Raw genomic sequence first — 14,068 nt, forward strand, 5'->3', positions numbered from 1 at the left:
TGAGTACAAGAAACATCTAAAAAATATTTAATTCTAAATTTAAATAATTAATGCGTGCTTAAAAAGAAAGTTTAAATAATTTATGAATTCTTGCTATAGAAGCCAACAATTTATTAGGTACCATTAAGATTTAAAATTGTGGGTCTCACACTTACAGAGAAATGAGGCCCATTGTGGGACTAACAATTTTCTTATCTTGTAGGGTAATATTTTCAAAGGATAGGAATACTTGGGTAAGTATTAAGTACCAGTAGTTGAAAAAGTTAGATGTCACCTTGAATCCCATGCATGCAAGTCTTTGAGGTGTTACAAGTTGTCCACTTGAAAATCCTGTTTCAATCCTTGGCCCCATTAATACCTGCAAATAAGTCAAAATATGGACAACAAAAATGGTCACTAAGAGTAACAAAAAGAAAACCCTATATAAGCAATGCAATTAACCTTTTTTTTTCTTGCACAACAAAAAAAGTATTTATATATTGATAGCAAGGCTTTGTCACAAGAAGTACAGAACCCCGCATCTAGGTGACATGCCCAAAATGCACCTGAAAATTAATGATAATCCTCTGCATTGTACAATACAAGTACGTACGTGGCATCTAACAACAACCCAACCCACACCACAACTTAACTAACGAATTTGCATAAATCAACTAATATATGCACCATATATACAATGATAGCTTAAACTCTTTCACGTAGGCCTTGCACCTGCTCCAAGCTTGATATTTAATAGAATCTAACACCTCCCTAGCTTCCAGACTTACTTCGTTGAAGATGATATGGTTCATATGCTTCCACAACGACCATATCATTGCAAATCACAGGCCCCGACACACATCTAGCCTTTGCCCCAGGTAAAACTCTGAAATGTTGAGAAAAATGTTCCTTACACTCCACATGTAGCACCCTTATTTTCCCTAACCATACATAGCATCTTTGTCAAATTTCATGAGAAAAGCAGCATTCAATTAACAAGTACTTTGCAAATTCCATGCCTAGATTGCAGAAAACACAATTAAGACTAGTTCCATCTTGTAATAGGTTCATTCTCCTCAAGTTATATTTAGTTTGAATCCTGTTATGTCCCACCCTCCACAACAAGCCTTTAAACTTTGATGGAACACGTAAATTCCATATTTGGTTAAAGAAGGAACAAACATCTCCCAACCTATCTTAATTAATGATGCATAAACCTCTTTAACAATGAAGGTTTTTGCAGCATTATTCTTCCACACCCATCCATCTTTTCCACCCACCTTTGGCTCCCAACCCTCCGAAGCCTCCTCCAATTGTTGCACAATGGGTATTTCCCATTGTAACCACAACCGTCTCTGTAACATTCTAATTTTTGTAATCTAGTTTAAAAAGAATTGTTATTTATAAATAAATAGAGTTTTAGAAAAATGATGAGATTTTATAAATAAATAAATAAGGAGATATAATTATTAATTAAAATAATGATTTGAGAGAAAAAAAATATTTCATTTATTTGTTTGATAGAAAATAAAATAGAATTTGTTTTTATAAAATAAATAAATAAATAAATATAGAGTAAATAATAGGCTGAATACCCTAGGTATAAATAGTTATCTTAAGTCAGGTGCCTCTTTTTGGTCTCATTTTCGTTTTTTCCTCTTCTCCTCTCAAAACCTTTTCTTTTTTCCGCAGCCCACCAAACATGTCTCAGAAAAACGATTATCTCGGACTCGTTCACCGTTGGATCGTCGTGAAATTTGAGTACCATGTTCGCCACCCAATTTCAAACATTCTCACCGTTGGGAATTTCAAAATCATATCTGAGCTTAGAGGAAAACCCTTCGCATTGTAGCATTTCAATTTCCCGCAGAAACCCAAAACTGTCTCGGTAAAACTACGATCCCGATTTCGTTAACCGTTGGATTTTTATGAAATTTGGATATGTTGTTTTAAATTCAGTTGCGCACACTTCCACCGTTGGGATTGTTGAGATAATATTAGTGGATGGAGAAAAAGGAATCTCATGAAGACAGTACAAGTGGAGGTTTCAATCTCTTCTCCGTCTCTCTGACATTTGGGAATTCTATCGGAGCAGCCGGAGGAATAACTGAAGGAATCTCAGGGAACCGCTATAGATGTTACTATCGTTAGCTGAAGACACGTGAGTCCGCTCAGAGGTAAGGGATGAGTTTATCGCAATTGGGGATTAGAATGAACATGTGTAGGGATCCTTAGAGAACTAAATTTGGGTTTATTTTGGGATGTTTATTGAATTATAATTTTCTCTTTATGATTATAAATATAATATTATTGTGTTCTATGTACCAATTGATGTCCTGATGAGAATTGATTGATAAACTTGAGTGCTCTTGATGTCTTTGTGTTTAACCCAAGAATTTGATTAATTGATTTTGATATAATTGTGAGAAACTATTTCAGGGATTTTACACCCCATGTTGTGATGAAATCTTTTGTATAAATTGTTATGTTGAGATTATGAAATGATGATTCAAACTGTGAGTATGTGATAAATTGAACATGTGACGGATGATGAAATACATGTGTATTGAGATGAGATGTGTGTATTGAGTTGTGAACTATGAATTGTACAATCACACAATTGTAAGACCCTTTAAGGGCGACGAGTATTGTGATGGGATCCACTGTGGGAATCCGACGAGTTAAAATGATTTTGAAAACAATTGAGTAGATGTGTGTATTGCATAGTTCATAGGTAAAGTGTACATGATTCATGAGGTGTGATAACATGTTAAATTGAGATTATACCATTGTGATTGGGATTAAGTGTATGTGATAAATTGAGTATGTATATGATTGAGATATATATGTGCATTGAGTTGTGAACTATGAATTGTACAATCACACGATCATAAGTCCCTTCAAGGGCGACGAGTTAATGCTAAGTCCCTTTTAGGGCGACGAGTTGATGTTAAGTCCCTTTTAGGGCGACAAGTTGATGCTAAGTCCTTTTTTGGGCGACGAGTTAATGTTAAGTCCCTTTAAGGGCGACGAGTTAATGATAAGACCCTTAAAGGGCGACGAGTTAAAATTATTTTGAGAACAATTGAGGAGTCGTGTGTTTTGTACAGTTCATAGATAGAATCTGTGTGCTAAAATAATTTTAGGGGTTGGACCTGAATCAGGAGGGAGAGGCCCTGACGGACTCTTCGGAGTGTAGGCCTTGGGGGTCACCGGGTTTGAGTGCTCCTTTAAACCTATGTTGATCCCATATGGTTGGAGCATTCTCGCAAAACATCGTGACCCTGACTGGTCTCCCTATGATCTTACTTAGTGAGAGTGACCTGACAAACCCATTGTGTGGTGTGTCTTGTTATGTACTCCTAAGCGCCCCAGGGTGGTTTTTCACTGATATGGTACCACATTGCATATAGGCTTGAGTCTTAGCATAATTGTCGCATACGCTTGCTAATTGTTTATTATGAAATTGATGTGTTATTATGTCTTGATCGGAGTGTGTGATTCCTGTGAATAATGATTGATGATTGAAAGGTGTGATTGATGGATGAAAAGTGTGATTGATGAATGACAAAGTGATGAAATAATGTGAGATATGCTAAGTAAATTGTATTTGGCTACTATATGTTGTGTTGTTTCTCTCTAGTAGTTAGCAATGTGATAACTCACTCCCGGTTTGTTGTTTGTGTTTGGATCCTGTGATGATCTTGAACTTTGTGTTCGGGGAAGCAGATGAATAGGTGGATGACTATGAAGAACCTCATGCTAGAGGACACGGGAACACCACGCTCTGATAGGATGTGACATTAGGATATAGGTTCTATATTAATTGTATGAGACTTATATGACTTTCTTTGAGTCGAGATGACTTTATTATTTATTTGGACAAGTTTGAATATGATGTAGAAGAAAGTGAATGTGAGCCTTTTACCCATTTGAAAAGCTTATATTTAAAAATGTTTTAAAAATACTTGTAATTAATATTTGAATTTTTATTCCTTTATTAATATATATATGAGGGGTAGAGGGTGTCACAGTCTCCATGAGAAATGCCATGACCACACTCCACCACACCAATCAGCAGCCTCCCACTGGATTTAAATCTCACACCAATCACCACACTCCACAACCGTCTCCTAACCACTCTACTTCCCAAAAGCTCACCTTATTTCCACCTCCCACTCCTCTACCTAACCCGGATTGCAACCACCTAAGCTCATTTTTCAAAGATCTCACAATAAGTCAAAGTATCGCACCACCATTGAGCTCCCTTCACCGCACCCCCACCCTTGATATGATAATCCAAGTTCCCAAGCTCATATTTTTGTATAAGGACCTCTCTCCAAAGACATATTTTCTCACTGAAAAACATCCATACCCATTTCCCCTCTAAGGCCCTATTAAAAATTTCAGTTTTTAATACCCAAACCCCCATACTCCCACGATTACACATGACTTCCCATTTTACCCAAGACACCTTTTGTTCCTCCTTTACCCCCCACCTCCCAAAAAAAAAACCTTTGAATTATATTTAAAATATTTTCAAGCTTTTTGGGAATTTTGAAAGAAAAAAAAAGTATATGGGTAAAGAAGATAAAACCGGTTTTATCAAGTAAATCCTCCCACCAAATGATAACTGCCTCCTCCTCCAAGATGGCAATTTACAAGGCCCAAGTAGTTGAAAGGAGTGGACATTGTTGCACAATTCAATACTCTTGCAACTCTTCTAAGAACATTCTTTTCCACATTTATACCCCAAGCTACTTTTGAAGAAGTTCAATTTGAGATCGGAAGCCAATTCAAAACAAAGAAGTATGACCTTCAAGGTAATAAATTCTAAGATAGAATCCTTGAAGAAGAAAATGGTAATATCTTGCAAATTGTAAAAGTGAAACCTTCAAGTCACCCCTCCCAGTATCCACCCTGAACAATTTTTTCCTAGCCCTTTTTGTGCTATGAATTCCTTTGTGGGACCACCATTCACAAGAACAAAAATAAAGGATGATTGAAGGCAACCCACACTCATCCAATCCATTTGCTACAAAAACCCATCCTATGAAGCATGTAAGCTAGGAAACTCCATCTCATCATGTCACAAGTCTTTTCAAAATCAAACTTAACTATAAGATAAGCTCTCTTCTTAGTCTTCACCTCATGTACAACCTCATTTGCAACTAGTATTTCATGCAAAAACATCACATTAACATTTTAACTAGTTGTGATAAGATATAAATTACATAATTCATAAAATGATAGGAAAAACTTACGCAAGCATATTCTCATTTTCCATGTTAGGAAATTGGTTCAAGTAACCTGTGTGATTCAAATCCTATCCTTGAATGGACGAAACAACTGTTAGAAAAATAAAATAAAAAATGAAAGAAATAAATAAGAAGAAGATCCACAGTCTTAAATTAAATAACAAAATAAAAGTAGCAAAATAATTTGATTGACATCACATAAATCAACAATGCAATATATATCATACAATAAGAACAATGAAAATAAATTAGGGGAAGAAAGATATAACCTGAGTTGAAGTGCGTAAACGTTATCCTTAGAGAGAAAACGCCCTATTGCATTGGTAGGAAAATTTAATTGCGCTCCTCTCCCAAAATACGACAGCCCGTTGGTTTCGTTCATGTGCAGCAAAAGGATCCTCGAACCTTATGAACCCCAATGTTCTTGCTCTCAAAAATAAGTTTTTTAAAGGAAGAGAAAGAGAAGATATTTGGGAGAAAGGAACGAAAGTTATCTGCTTGTGTTATCTTTAGAAAAAAGGAAAGAGATATATATAAACACAGACCACATATCACCTTGTGCAACAAACAAAATATGACCATTGAAAATATGACATTTGAAAACTAACCTACAATTGTCACAACAAACGTAACAAACTTGTTGACTCATTAAAATAAAATCTTAACAAAATCTAAAATAAATATTTTATTTTATAAAATAGAATTGATATAATTAATATATATTTATAAATTTTAAATTAAAACACAAATATTTACCAACAACAACTTCTTCCAACATCAATCTCTCCTAATTAAATTATGTATTAAAGAATGTATAATTACTTGCCATCTCAAGATAAAGATATATATATATATATATATATATATATATATATATATATATATATATATATATATATATATATATATATATATATATATATATATAAAAGAAACATCTTAAGATACACTATATAATAATTAAATATGTGTGTATTACGTTTTAGATTGGATATAAATTCATCACGAATAATAAATTTACTGTGATAAAAAAGGATGACTTTTTTCTCCTAGTAAACAATCTACAAATCATTTCACTCTCTAATTTCATTTTTCTTTTTTATCCTTTTCTTTTTTTCCACTTTTTTTTTTTTACTTTCATCCCTAAACCAGAGGTATCCTAAATGACCATTCTAAAAAAAAATGCATATATAGTAATACCTATAAAATTAAATTATAAGGAAAGAGAATGAGTGACAAAGTTAGTGCTTACGACAGGTGTAGGAACGACACTTATAGCTCGGTTATTGTTTCCTGAACATTTTTGGTAGGAAGATCAGTTTGAAAGTTAAGAGATTCCATTAAATTAAATTTGCCTCTTCAAAACCATTGTCGAGACTATCGAAAGGGAAAGTGTTAGTAGGTTATCTATGAAATCGTCGTGAATGTACACACCAAGGGCTTTCGGGCTTAGAGTACTCCCCATCCATGTTGTTCAGTACATCGTCCATTTGTTAATGACCAAAGAGAGGAAAGAGATTTAGTCAAATAATAAATTAATAAGAACAAAAACGCAACAAATTTTCTCTTGTAAAATAGCATTTAGTGGATTGAAAGGCAAGGGTAGGGACATTTTGGTAATCAATTTTCATTATGTCTTACATTTGAATTGTCATTTATGTATGCCAAAAAATATTATAAAAAGAATGGGGCAATTACAATCTGTTAAGTACATTTATATTTTTTTATTTAATTACTACATCTATTTGTCCTAGACATTCTTTATCTTATTAATTTACTATTACTACATGGACCCAACACTGTTGCCGAGTTACCTCCTCTCCTTTTCGTGCCCTTTTTTCCTCATTGGTTCGTACAACCTTTACGTATGTGTTCTTCTTTCTGTATATCAGCTTCTTGAACCATCATGCAATTCTTTTCAGTTTCTCCAATCTATTATTGTCTTAAAAGAAAACTTCAATTTAAACCTTTAAAGTTACATTGATGAAATACTTAAAAATAAATAAATTAGGCACCCAATAAAAATAGTACTCTCGTATCTGGGAGCTTGATTAAGGTTTCAAAAAGACCAACTAAAGTGGAGTTTGAAAATTTTCTATAGAATTGTCTGTTTTACTTATGAAAAGAAATGAAGTTATAATGTTGGCTCGGGTGGTAAAAAAAAGAAAGAAAAGAGAAAAATGTTGTGAATTGGATTTTTTCATCAACAAAATTAACAATTAATAATTAATATTTATGGATGATAAAATTAATTTATTAAAAGAAAGTTACATGTTTTATTAACATATTCAGTTATGGTTAGCACCCAGTTTTTCAAACAGAAATCCTGAAGACATTTAAGTGAACCCATTTTTTGATTGTTCAATATTATAATTTATTAGTCAAAATCTCTTTTCATACAAATCTTTACTACTTTTTTTCTTAACAAATGGCCCTCCATTTTTTCAAAAGAAAAAAAATTTGCTTTTGTATTCTTCCTTACAGATACAAACAGGCTCTGTGCTTGTTATTCAAAGACAATAGTAAGTATTTATCCATAAACATTTTATCTAACAAAATATCGTTGTTCATAATTTTTGTTAAAAATATAAAATTATTCAAAACATTCTAATATCTTAAAATTTTAAGAAAACTCATCTTTGACATTTATCAAAACTTGTAAACTAAATAGTAGCGAATTCAATCCTCGCCGTTCTCCTTGAATAAAGCTAATTAAAGTTCAACTTAATTTGTCAAAAAATAATTCTATTTTGTGATTTCACTTAACCATGCATGTAAATCATATTAATCCGCAATAACTTCTAGTCGGAAATGAAAAACAAAATGCACGGTAACACCATATCTGCCCATAATTTGTTTGTATAGAAATTCATAACCATTGTTTCAATTTAGAATGTTCAAACTAAAGACACTCAATTTGTCCCACCATGTCATTGTTGAGAATTCGGAAATTATTCAATTCAACTGCTCCACCGGATTCCTGGAGCTTAAGACTTTCAATTCGGATTTTCAGGCACTTCTTCGGCTGGTTTCTCTGCTGTGAAGAACAACATCATTCTTATATATCGATATATATCTAGTAGCTTTTTAATCTGAAAACGTAAATCTGGCTTGTAATCTTATAATGTAATAAATAAAAGATTTCTATAATGAATAATGATTCATGCGGTATAACTAATTAGAGGTAGAGCATCACTCTTAATTTGCCGAATTGTTACAAGAGAGCTAGTAATAGTAATTACCGGAATTTGCGTTGAACAACCTGAGAATGGGATCAATTGGAACGCCAGCCCTCTCAAATGCCGGGTCATACATAGCATTCAGTTGTTCCCTGAAATTAATTTAAAACCATGAAAGTATTCAATTTTGTTGTACTCAATAATAAAACTGAAGGAAAATGAAGGAGGGACCCTACGATGCTACCATGCAACCAGAGAAAGCAGGAGATAGAAGAAAGAAAATTGTAGATATAGTATGCAATATGAAATATAGAATGAAAAATGTCAATGAGCTGAATATATACACTCTGAAGGTGTCCATGTATCATTATTCGTTAGTCAGAGGAGGGGTTTCTTGGGTTCTGATCTTCCCTGATCACCACACCATCAGAAGTGTTGTTTCCTCCGGATAAAGGTGTTTTCCCAGGGTTACCCCTCTGCAACAAATCAAAATAAACCAAGCAGAATAACCACAAAATTCCATTTTGTTTCCACAAAACAAAACAACAACGTCTTCATGCATGGCCAAGAAAAAAGGTCACCTTTCGGCGCTTATAAGGAGGAAGAGATGTCTGGCCTGGTTCAAAGTGTTTCCGGGGACGACCGCGACGTGGTGGTTCTCGCTGTCCCTGTTGTTCATGTGCAATTTACCATGTTTAGTTTAATTTTCACACAGCTTTTTGCAGCTTTCTTCTTCTTCAAATATGGTAACTATTGGAGGAAGTGAGAAATCGAAAGTGGGAACTAGTGTGTCTTGTAAATAAATAAAAATAAAGGCCAGTAAAAATACTCTAAGTGTACTAGACCCTATGTTGTTGTAGAGATAATAAGGTTTTCAATAGCAATATATGAACACCTCTGTATTACGAAACTGTATTGTTATGAGGCAAAGTATACAATAATCACAAAAAAACATCATCAAAGAGCTACAAAGAAAACTTATGAAAAAGATAAAAATAACAACTCAGATACTTTTCATTAATAATAATAGATAAAAATGAATATATTTATATAATCATGTGAGATATCAATGAATAGATAGTAATTATTCAAAGTGTTAACATCATATTATTTAACAAATAAAATAAATACTATATAATTCATAAATATCTAACTTAATATTATAAAAATTTTAAACTACTTAATTATTCTTCTTTTGGACTTCTTTGGGTCCATCCTATCCGTGTATTAACTCTTGTTATTTTTTTTCTCTCTCTTCATATTTAAAAATGATTTTTGGACACCCAACATTAATCTTTCTCTTCTCTTTGTTCTATTTTGCACATCACTCATCATACTTATAAGTGTTAACTAGCATGGAGAGATACATGCAACATTTTCCTATGGTTTACAATCCAAGTATCCTGCTGGCTGAGGTGTGGACCCGCAGATATTTTAACCAAACTAAAACAGTCATTCTATATTATCATCGCTGTGATAAAAAGGCAAGTGACTAAGAAATTGTTACCCTTGGATTTTGCAGTAGAGTAGAATATGAACCATAGGAACCAAACGTTGATCTGTCATTCTGATTCAGCATGCTTAGACCTGGCACTGAAGTTTGAGCCCTAGTACGATTCAACAATGGTAATAGTAATATTGTTAACATATATACTATAGCCTAGTTAATAAAAAAATGGCATGGCTAACTTGGGCATATATAATATTGTTAGCATCACATAGAAGAAAAATAAAATGCCGAATTGAAAAATATGATACCTTAAAAGACTTGCAAATTGAGGCGGCCATGTTGTTATCTTTTTATACCTTAAAAGGCTTAAAAAATATGATACCTTAATTAGGTCAGAAATAGTTTTTGCCAAAACTAAAACCAACTGATTATCCACTAAAAGCCGCCATGTTGTTATCTTGTTGATATCTTGTTATTTATGGACTGCTCATTGTCTTCTATAAATGAAGAGCTTAGAGTAGTGAAGAGAAGTAAGAGAGAAGTTTCTTCAAGAGAAAAGGACAACCTCCTAAAGGGAGCGAGGGACAAGCCTCTCCAAAAATGAGAGAGAAATATTATAACACTCAACTTCCAACTTTCTTCTCATGATACATTTTAGGGGGCTTTTTCATACTATGTTGAAAAACATAGGATAGGCTAAAAGAGAAGAGAAATTCAGAGTTCAGATCAGTATAGATGGATTTGATTGAATGTGCGAGAATTCTATTACTAATCATACAATGTGACTTGTATATAAGATTAAATACAACTAATTACCAACCAATTCTAATCATGTGTAACTAATTAATTCCAAACTAGGTATAGCATTTTGTAATCCTATCTCCAACATATTATACTCCTTTCAAATATTACTATGTAATTATCAAATTGTTCTTGGGTGTCAATTATGTCCTAGGAATTTATAGCCTAATTTATACTACAGGACTATTTTTTTATATGAAATAAACTAAGTTAGATTTTATAAAAATCTATTTTAAAAAATTAAACCTATCAAGTCGACCAAAAAAATAAAAATTTGTTAGTATTTATTATTGTATTAAAATCATATATTTATTTACTTTGTAATATTAAGTATTCATCTATATAGAGTATGGAGTTTATGAACTTGTTGAAGGATATATTTACATCCTATTTAGAGACCCTATAACAAAAGAGACTTTTAAATAAGTTATCATGAAAGTTATATTAAATCTTAAAAATATATTTATATTATATTAACAAGATAGTTTTTTTTTTAAAAAACAAATGAACAAATTAAATAGTCTTGAATTTTATAAAGTTTAACCTAGTTATTTTCACCTGCTTTATGCCTTGAACAATACATGTTTTAATTTTCAAAATGTTTAATTATATTTTTAGTTCTACAAATTAGGAAATATGTTATTCTAACCTCAAATAAAAAAAATCATTTTGTACTACCTCAAGTATCTCAAATTTTTGAGGAGGGACTAAAAAAAGTTCAAATTTGAAGAATTAAAAGATACAAAATTTTATTTTGAAAGTAAAAAATAGACCTTTAAATTGAGGGACTAAAAGCATAATTAAAACTTTTTAAAATTAATAGTTGACGAGTGTTTTTTGTTAGCCAATTAACCTTCTTAAAAATAGGTAAAAACCTACATAAATCTATAGAATGGGACAGACTGTTAAAATAATAAGTCAAACAAAATTCAAAGTTGGACTTAAAAGAAATTATGATAGATGATAAATCCAATTTGACTCAAGAATTTTTTTAAATAGATAAAATTTATTTAACAAATTTTTGTAAGTCCAACCTATTCCCATCTTTGAGAAACCAATTTAAAGAGGTTATATTGTTGTGTGTGTGTGTGAATTTCAAAGGGAATGTATGTAAGTAAAAGTATAATTTGTTAGAAATAATAATAGAATTAGAAAATAAAAAATTGTGAGTTACTATTAGAAGACAAATGAGTGTGAGTTAATAAGTATTAAGGGATATTATTTTTTGTAACTACTATGTATTGAAAGATTTATGACATTATGCTCATTTAGTGTCTTAATTGAATAATTATGTCATGCTTATGGGTTGCTCAGCTATAAATAAAGCATCAAACCATGTAGCCAAACGTACCAAATAAAGAAAATCTTCTCTATAATATCTAGTCTCTTCTTTTTTTTCTAACAAAATGTCACTTAGTAACAAGCAATGGCAATAGCTTGAACTTGTTACAATTCCCTCGTCTTACAAACGAGAATTATTATGGTTGTTGTCGTCGGATGAAGGCTTTGCTAGGTTCCTTAAGTTCCTAAGATGCTTGGGAGGTTGTGAGAAAGGTCATACACAACATGAAAATGAGGGTTCTTTGTCACAAAACAAGAAAAAGACTTTGTTGAATATGAAGAAGAAGGATCAATAAGCCCTTACCTTCATCTATCAAAGTTTAGATGAGGGCATGTTTGAAATGGTGTCCAATGCGTCCACCTCCAAAAAAGCTTGGAGATTTTGAGGTCATCCCTTGAAACTGTTGATAAGGAGAAAAAGGTGGGTCCACAAACTCTTCATGGAGAGTTTAAATCCTCGCGTATGAAAGAGTCCAAGTCAATTTCGAATTTTGACAATAGAGTGGTAATGGTTGTGAAACAAATGAACTATTGTGAGGAGAATATGGAATTGAATAGTAAAAGGACATCGAGTCAATGACTACAGACCAATTATTGGATTCACTTCAAGTATATGAAGAAAGGTTCAAAAAAGAAATGATGAGTCTTTGGAGAAAGTTCTTAAAGCCAAAGCTTCTTTGAAAGAAAATGAAGGAGAAAAAAAGTCAAAAAGGACATGGTCTTGGAAGAGGACGTGAACATGGCCAAGGAAGAAGAGATCGTGACAATTGTGATAATAATGAAAGAAGTTATCAACCCACTAGAGGTTATGAAAGAGGAATAGGTAGAGATAATTTTGGAAGAAGAAATGAAAGGAGGTATGATAAATCTAACATTGTATGTTTCAATATTGCCAAAAGTATGGTCATTTTTCATGGGAGTGCATGTAAAGCCAATATTGAATGCTATAATTGCCATAAGTATATATGGTCATTTTTCTTGGAAGTGTAAATCTAATGTTGAAGAAAAAGTCAATTTTGTTGATAAGAAAGAGGTGAAGGGAAATGTTTCTTTTGGTGATTCTTCCAAGGTGCAAAAGGATCAAGGATGTTTATTATATTTCTAAACTAAAAAGTAATCTTTTGAGTTTGGGCAACTTGTTGAAAATGAGTATGTAGCCCTCGTGAAAGGAATTATTTGTGGCTTAAAGATCAAAACTCTAATTTGATTGTCAAGGTTTTATGTTAAGAAATTGAATGGTTCACTTTGAGGATTAAGACCAATGAAGCAAAATGCTTAAAGGATAGCATAAAAGATGAAGCATGGTGTTAGCATATAAGATTTGACCACTTGAATTTTGGAGCACTCTAGACCTTGGGAGATAAGAATATAGTGAAGGGGATGCCTCACATCAACCATCCTAACCAATTGTGCGAAGCATGTCTCATTGGCAAACATGCAAGTGTTCGACCAAGGAAGATCCAAGCTTGATGATATGAGTGTGAAGCATGTGTTCATTGGTTATAATGCAAGTTCAAAAGGCTACAAGTTGTACAATCCAATCAATGGGAAGAATGTTGTATGCAGATAATGTAGAATTTGATGAAAAAGAGACGTGAAATTGGGAGAAAGAAAAAGACACCTATGATTTCTTTCCTTATTTTGGAAAAAATGATGAAGAAGTTGCAGCACCAAATGAGTTTTTGTACTCCACCTCCTTCACCAACTCATTCAATTCGTGAAACATCATCTTTCAAAGGGAGTTCAAGTGAAAGACCAAAAGACCAAGAAAAATGAGAAGCCTTCAAGACATACATGATGAAACTGAAATTATAAATGATTTATTTTTCCTTTTTGTTGACAATGAGTTTTTCACTTTTGAAGAAGCTATGGAAGACAAAAGGTGGAGACAAGCCATGGAGGAAGAAATTAATATAATCAAGAAAAATGACACTTGGGAGTTATCAAAACTTCCTAAGAATCATGAAGCAATATGAGTCAAATGAATGTTCAAGTTTAAGAAAAAGATTGCCAAAAAAGAAAGAAGTGGAGTTATTTCATGTAAGACAAAAAATCAAGTG

Source organism: Glycine soja, chromosome 4, assembly GCF_004193775.1.
Source record: "Glycine soja cultivar W05 chromosome 4, ASM419377v2, whole genome shotgun sequence".
Lineage (NCBI taxonomy): Eukaryota > Viridiplantae > Streptophyta > Magnoliopsida > Fabales > Fabaceae > Glycine > Glycine soja.